The 6,415-nt window shown below is 35.3% G+C and overlaps 1 pseudogene; it reads right to left on the bottom strand.

Annotated features, from left to right (window-relative positions):
- Nucleotides 1-4,876: 4,876 nt before the first annotated feature.
- On the bottom strand, nt 4,877-6,095 carry LOC123386057 (annotated as a pseudogene).
- Nucleotides 6,096-6,415: the final 320 nt, after the last annotated feature.

Below are 6,415 nucleotides of genomic sequence, written 5' to 3'. Positions count from 1 at the left end.
CCCACTAATGCTCCCTACTTATTATTGATAGTATAGTTTTCACTCTTACTCTATCAGAAAAGGAACCTCCTTTTCCCTTTCACAACATATTCTGTATCTTTAGTATTCTGAATTCAAACACCGATTCAAGTTCCTGCAGTTATCAGATTAAATTTTATGTTTAAAGTCTTTGTAATATTTCAACATATTCAGTTTTTATTATTCAATAGACACACTTCTGTTCTATATTTCTCCACATAAAGCTGCAAGCATCAATGTCAAAACCCTTCCTTTCTTTGCCATTCTTCTTATCTGGCCCTTCTCCCACTGGTTTGCCATACCTTCTTCCTATAGGTCCCTCTGATTAGATATAGCCATTTCCCAATTGTCAAAATACTACATTTACTCTTACAGGAAGATAAGTAGTGATTATTATGACTTTTACATTCAGATGGTGGCTTTGGTTCTAACACCCTTTTTAAAGTTTATGTTTCCATTATTAAGGTTTGATTAATTCCCAGCAGGAAAACTTTCCAACCATTGGTATTATTAGTACTATCCAGCAGTTCTGTGTCATGCAACTTCATATTTAGGCCTCCCACTTTCCTATTTACTTCATCAGCATGTTAGGTTTCACTTTAATATCCACGTTAATTTACAGATTTATTCATTACACATAGAAAGTCAATCGCTTCTTGATATTGATATTATTTGTAGCAAAATGGATGATTTTTACTTTATAGCATATTTAGCAACTCTCTGTTTCAGGATAACCTTAAATAAAAGACAATGTAGTCAAAATCACATTGTATATTCAAACAAGTTGACATTTGATAATTATTACATATTGTCTGTTTGTAAAACAAAAGACTTCTCAAAGTTTAACTATTATTTAAATAGTAATATGAAAAAAAAAAGATAGGACCAGTAATTAAAATTGGGTTGAAGGGAATCAAAATATCTTTATAACATACGCAAACTAAAGAAGAAGTGAGACCCTAAAAATCATACTGTTTATAAAATTGAGTAGCTAAATAAATTCATGTTGTAAAGCTTAATGGCATCCCTGTGATGTTCCCCGTGGGTATACAGAGTATTGCTCTCTAAAATAGTATACAGTCATTATGCTAAACAGAGGAATTAACATTTGCAGAGAACTTGTGCTATGTAAAACCCATTACCTAATTTATTTTAAAACCAATCCTGTCATGTAGATATCACATTCCCGTTTTACAGGTAATGGACTAGGCCCAGACGCAGTGAATAACATATTCTGTTTTAGTCAGACCTAACGGTGCAGAACCCAATGTTCATGTGTGCACAACCCAAGGAAGCATCTTCCTCCATCTCTGTTTCCTCCACCACCAGGAAGTGTACCTCCTTCATCTCTGTATAGATCATGAAACTTCATCATGTGAATAACTCTACAATGCAGGGAATACCATGTACTACATTCAATTATAATGCAATCTACGATTATAAAGATGCTACTTAAAATCACCAAGAAATATATTTCTATATATGCCTTTAAATCTTGTGACCAACACAATTTTTATAAAAGGGTTCCATCATATTTGATCATGAAATATATTTAACTATTAACTATCAAATTTTAAAATATATGGTTTTACTTACTCCATGATTGCAGATATAATTCAATAAAATATTTATTTGTAATTATTTAGATAAATGTAAAAATTGCATGGGCTAAATTACTATTTTATTTTTTTGTGGTCTAAAATATGGTGCCCATTAGACATATTTTTTTCTGTTGAGTTAGATTTAATGTGGTTTTTGATAGAACAAAAAAAGTAAAATAATTTGAATAATAAAAATAAATTTTAAGTTTAGAAGCCTTTATAAAGGCTATGGGAAAAGATTTAATGGAAGTCTGAGGAAATAATACCTAAGATATTCTGGAAAAGGAAACATTAAAATTTTCCACTCTAACATCTTTCACATTTTTTGTTTTAAATTTATATAGACAGGGGCGCCTGGGTGGCTCAGTCGGTTAAGCGTCTGACTTCAGCTCATGTCATGATCTCACAGCTCGTGAGTTTGAGCCCCGTGTTGGGCTCTGTGCTGACAGCCCAGAGTCTGAAGCCTGCTTCTGCTTCTGTGTCTCCCTCTCTCTCTGCCCCTAACCCACTCACATTCTGTCTCTGTCTCTCTCAAAAATAAATAAACATTAAAAAAAAATTAAAAAAATAAATTTATATAGAAAACAGAAACGTAACTGAAAATAAAAATGCATATTTTCAAAAATATTGGCATATTCAAATAGATATAACTCTAGATTCTTTATTTTTCAAAAACATATATATATTCCATGAAAGACATTTATTAATTTCCTCAGGAGTACTAGTTCATCTGTGAGAAAGAACTAGCAAATAATCAACATTAGCCATTGGGAACATTTATGGTAGCATCGCCTGAGGCAGGTTCTCTGAAGATTGCTCACAGAGAATTTCTGGAACTCATCAGCAGACAATATTCTCTTTAAGTTGTATATTAATAAGGGAAAAAGAAAGTTGTATCCAAGTTTGGTTGTCAAGAATAGTTTAGGATTTATTATCTGTAGCACCTTAAAAGAAGGGGCTTTAAGTGTGCTTATCACAAATTGGGGATGATTAGAATGTGTAATTAAAATATATACTTTGGAAGTAGGCTAATACAATGGAAAGCAAAACATTCAATAATGCAGTGAGTTTGGCAATGAATGCATTGTTTTATGTGCTGAGTGTGGCTGACCACCTGAAATAGATCAGAAATAATTTTGATTATAGGAAAACCACAGGATCCCAGGAAGACAGAGTGAGATCTTCTGGGAAATATTTAATTGTAGCCATGTGGCAAACATACTTTAATATTTGGCTGACTGATTAATTTCTGTGTGTATTCTTTAGTAGAAAACAGATCTCACTAGGGCTCAATCTAACACTGCATTCAATTCTTTCATGCTTCTGAAAAGTTTCAGCTGTATATTTTGGATGCAATTCTGTCAGTTGCATAAAGAAATACAGATGTGATCACTTATCATGAGAGAAAGCTGGTGCTGGAAAATTCCCAGGGAAGATGGGAGATAAGTCTCACCTTGCAGAGTATCCTGATGATTATCAAACACCATATGGCACAAAGACAAACAAATGGTGTTAAAACAACATAACCATTGTTCAATACTTTCAGACATTTATGTCAGTATAGCAAGGAGGAATGATAATAAGGATGGTTGGTGGAGATGTATGCATGATGGTGTGAGGCAGAGTTGTCCTAAAACATATTAAGACATAACAGTATTGGAACAACTGGATTGTAGTTCTCTTTGACTAACTACCTGTGTGAAGTTTACCAAATCACTCTTTTTCTGGGTATCATTGCAAAAATCCAAGACTGAATAATTAAATGTTTCAAGTTTCTTAATGACTTCAAAAATCCATTTATTTAAAAACAATCTCAGTTTTCACTTATTTATGTTTTCTGGTGTAAAAAAATGATTCTTTACTTATAAAATAAGTTATGGTAAAGCGAGGTACAGCATGGTGATTACAGTTATATTGTGTATTTGAGAGTTCCTAAAAGAGTAGATCTTAAAAATTCTTATCATAAAAAAATAACTATGTATGGCAATGAATGTTAACTAGACTTACTCTGGTGGTCATTTTGCAGTATTTCCAATATTAAAACCTTATGTTGTGTACCTGAAACTAATATAATGTTTTAGGTCAATTACATCTCCATTTATATTATTTTGTTTACATTTTTAAAAATATTTGTATTTTTTTTTGAGACAGAGAGAGACAGAGCATGAGCAGGGGAGGGGCAGAGAGAGAGGGAGACACAAAATCCAAAGCAGGCTCCAGGCTCTGAGCTGTCAGCACAGAGCCCGGCACCAGGCTTGAACCCACAGAGTGTAAGATCATGACCTGAGCTGAAGTTGGATGCTTAATCGACTGAGCCACCCAGGCGACCCTACATCTCCATTTAAAAAAGAAAGAAATCTTTTTCTTTAACCATAAAAATTAGATAGTAAGTTGTCTATTCAGTAGATTTAATGCATTTTAATACTATTTTAATTTATAATTCTTTCTTATTATTATTTCTTTCAGTTGAGTTTTGGACTACATTTATTTTGACATTTTAAGTAGGCTCCACGCCCAAAGTGGGACTTGAACTTATGATCCTGAGATCAAGAGTTGCATGCTGTACTGACTGAGGTAGTCAGGTTCAACTGGACTACATTTTTTATAACTAAATCTGCCCACCCCCACCCACCCCCACCCCCCACACACAAACACATATTCAGAGTAGAAAATATTTCTGGCTACATGGTAAAATAGCAACTAATAAAAATGTAAGTAAATCTATATCTATTTTAAAGTTGCAATCATAGTCAATTAATATGTCTTTTAAAGTTCTATTAAAATGTATTTAATAATTAATAGATTTTGAGTAAAAGGAAGACTAACACTTTGATTGAAGATGATTTTTTGGTCTTGAATAAGTGTGAATGGTGTCCTTGAATTGTGAACAATGTTAAGTAGTTAATTTATTTTTCTTCTTTGGAATCTCGTAACTATCAATTCTATTTCCAAAGACTATTCACAAATAGGGTGTATTATCACACTCATCCATCAAATTCAGTTACTATCCAACCAAGTAGTTGAATTAGGTGTTGCCTATATTGGATATTGATTTTTTTTTAATTTTTTCTTTTTCTTTCTTTTTTTTTTAACAAGAAAAATATTTATTTAGGTTTGGTCAGTATAGGTAAGATATACTGGAGGGCCACCTGGGTGGCTCAGTCGCTGAAGCATCTGACTCTTGATTTAAGCTCAGGCCATGATTTCACAGTTGGTCATGAGACTGAGTCCAGCATTAGGCTCTGAACTGGGCATGAAGCCTGCTTAAGATTCTCTCCCTCTCCTTCCCTCCCCACCTCTCTTTCAAAAAAGTTAAAATTTTTAACTACTATAGGACTTCATCAGCAAGTCCAACTTTTAGTGATAAAACTACTGTACTGGGCAAAGTTAGCAGTCAAAAACCCACATCTACCCTAAGTACAACAGCATGACCGAGAAGGTCCTTACACAACACAGATTCTAGGATAAACACAGATTTCTACAGACATCATTGTGTTACACTTTAAGGAAAGCTTTCCATTCACAACTGCACATTAACTCATATACAAATAACTTGACCCTACATAAAAATGTCCTTTCAACAACATTCAAGGTAATTAATTGTCACAATTTTCAAAGTAGCAGAGGTATTAAAGAAAGGAAAAAAAAGAAAAAAAACACACTCACAAAAAGGTAAATTGTGACAAAAGTACGCGTTAATTTTCTGGACAGTATCCTGTCTCAAATTAAATGACACTATATAAAGTTTGCTGGAAAAAATATTCCAAAACTGAGCCCTGTACATTTACACTTGAGCCTGAGCCACTCTGAATGTGGCAGGAACCTGTAGTTCAGTTACCTTTCCCATGCACTTTTTTCTCCTCTTGAGGGTCATGATTGCAGTCTGTGTCGTTTGAGTGGTGTGTGAGAGAATTTTCACTGCCCGCGGGAAAGTCTACACTTACGTACCCCCACACTGAGTTGGTTTCCATAACTACTACTTCCTCTGCAGGTTCTCTCCTCTGAGCTCTTGGAGGATTTATTACCATTCCCCGGAGGAAAAAAGCTATCTTCTGCTGTGTCCCTCCCCCTGCGAAATCCAGACCTAGATGTGCTCTGCCAGGAGGAACACCCATTACTTGGACCGTTGGCCAGCCGACTGCAGTCTTTCCCTGTGGCCTCTGCCTGTCCTTCAGGCTCAGAAGTGTAGTCTTGCTGGTACTTGGGCTGGAACCTGAGATTGCTGCTATTGGTACTAAGCCAGCTGCTGGCGTGTCCCTGTCAGTTGCTGCTGAAAAACTAGCCTGGTGCTCAGCATGCCCTCTACTTCTTCCTCAAGTTGAATGATGAAGTCATTCAGTGCATCCTGACTGCTTTTAAGTTCCTCGCTGTTTTCTTCCGTAAAGCCAACTCTGCTTCAAGTTGTGCGACACGTCCCTGTGACAGCTGACTTCGAAGCTCTTGAAACACTTGGTTAAGCATTCAACACTTTGCCATTCACACTTTGCCTGTTTGGCTCATTCGAGTGTAGACCCAGAAGTTCAAGAGTCACAAAGTCCACATTCTTATTGGCAAAACTGATACACAGTGTCTCTAAGTCACTATGCTCATGGTTCGGAGCAATGCATGTTCCCTTTTTACAGTTTACTGGACTTTTACGTGTTCAAATCACGATTTTAAATCTCTATGTTTTCATTCCTCCAAACTATCTGAAGACACAGTGTGCCACATAGACTTGAGACTTCGGTTTTTCTATTTGCTTCCAACAGAAACATTTCTCAAGTGTCTACATGCTCTAGAAGGGGAATTTTGGGGAG

The sequence above is a fragment of the Felis catus genome, chromosome B3 (genome assembly GCF_018350175.1).
Source record: "Felis catus isolate Fca126 chromosome B3, F.catus_Fca126_mat1.0, whole genome shotgun sequence".
In the NCBI taxonomy this organism is placed as follows: Eukaryota; Metazoa; Chordata; class Mammalia; order Carnivora; family Felidae; genus Felis; species Felis catus.
This window is presented reverse-complemented; position numbering and strand designations above follow the sequence as displayed.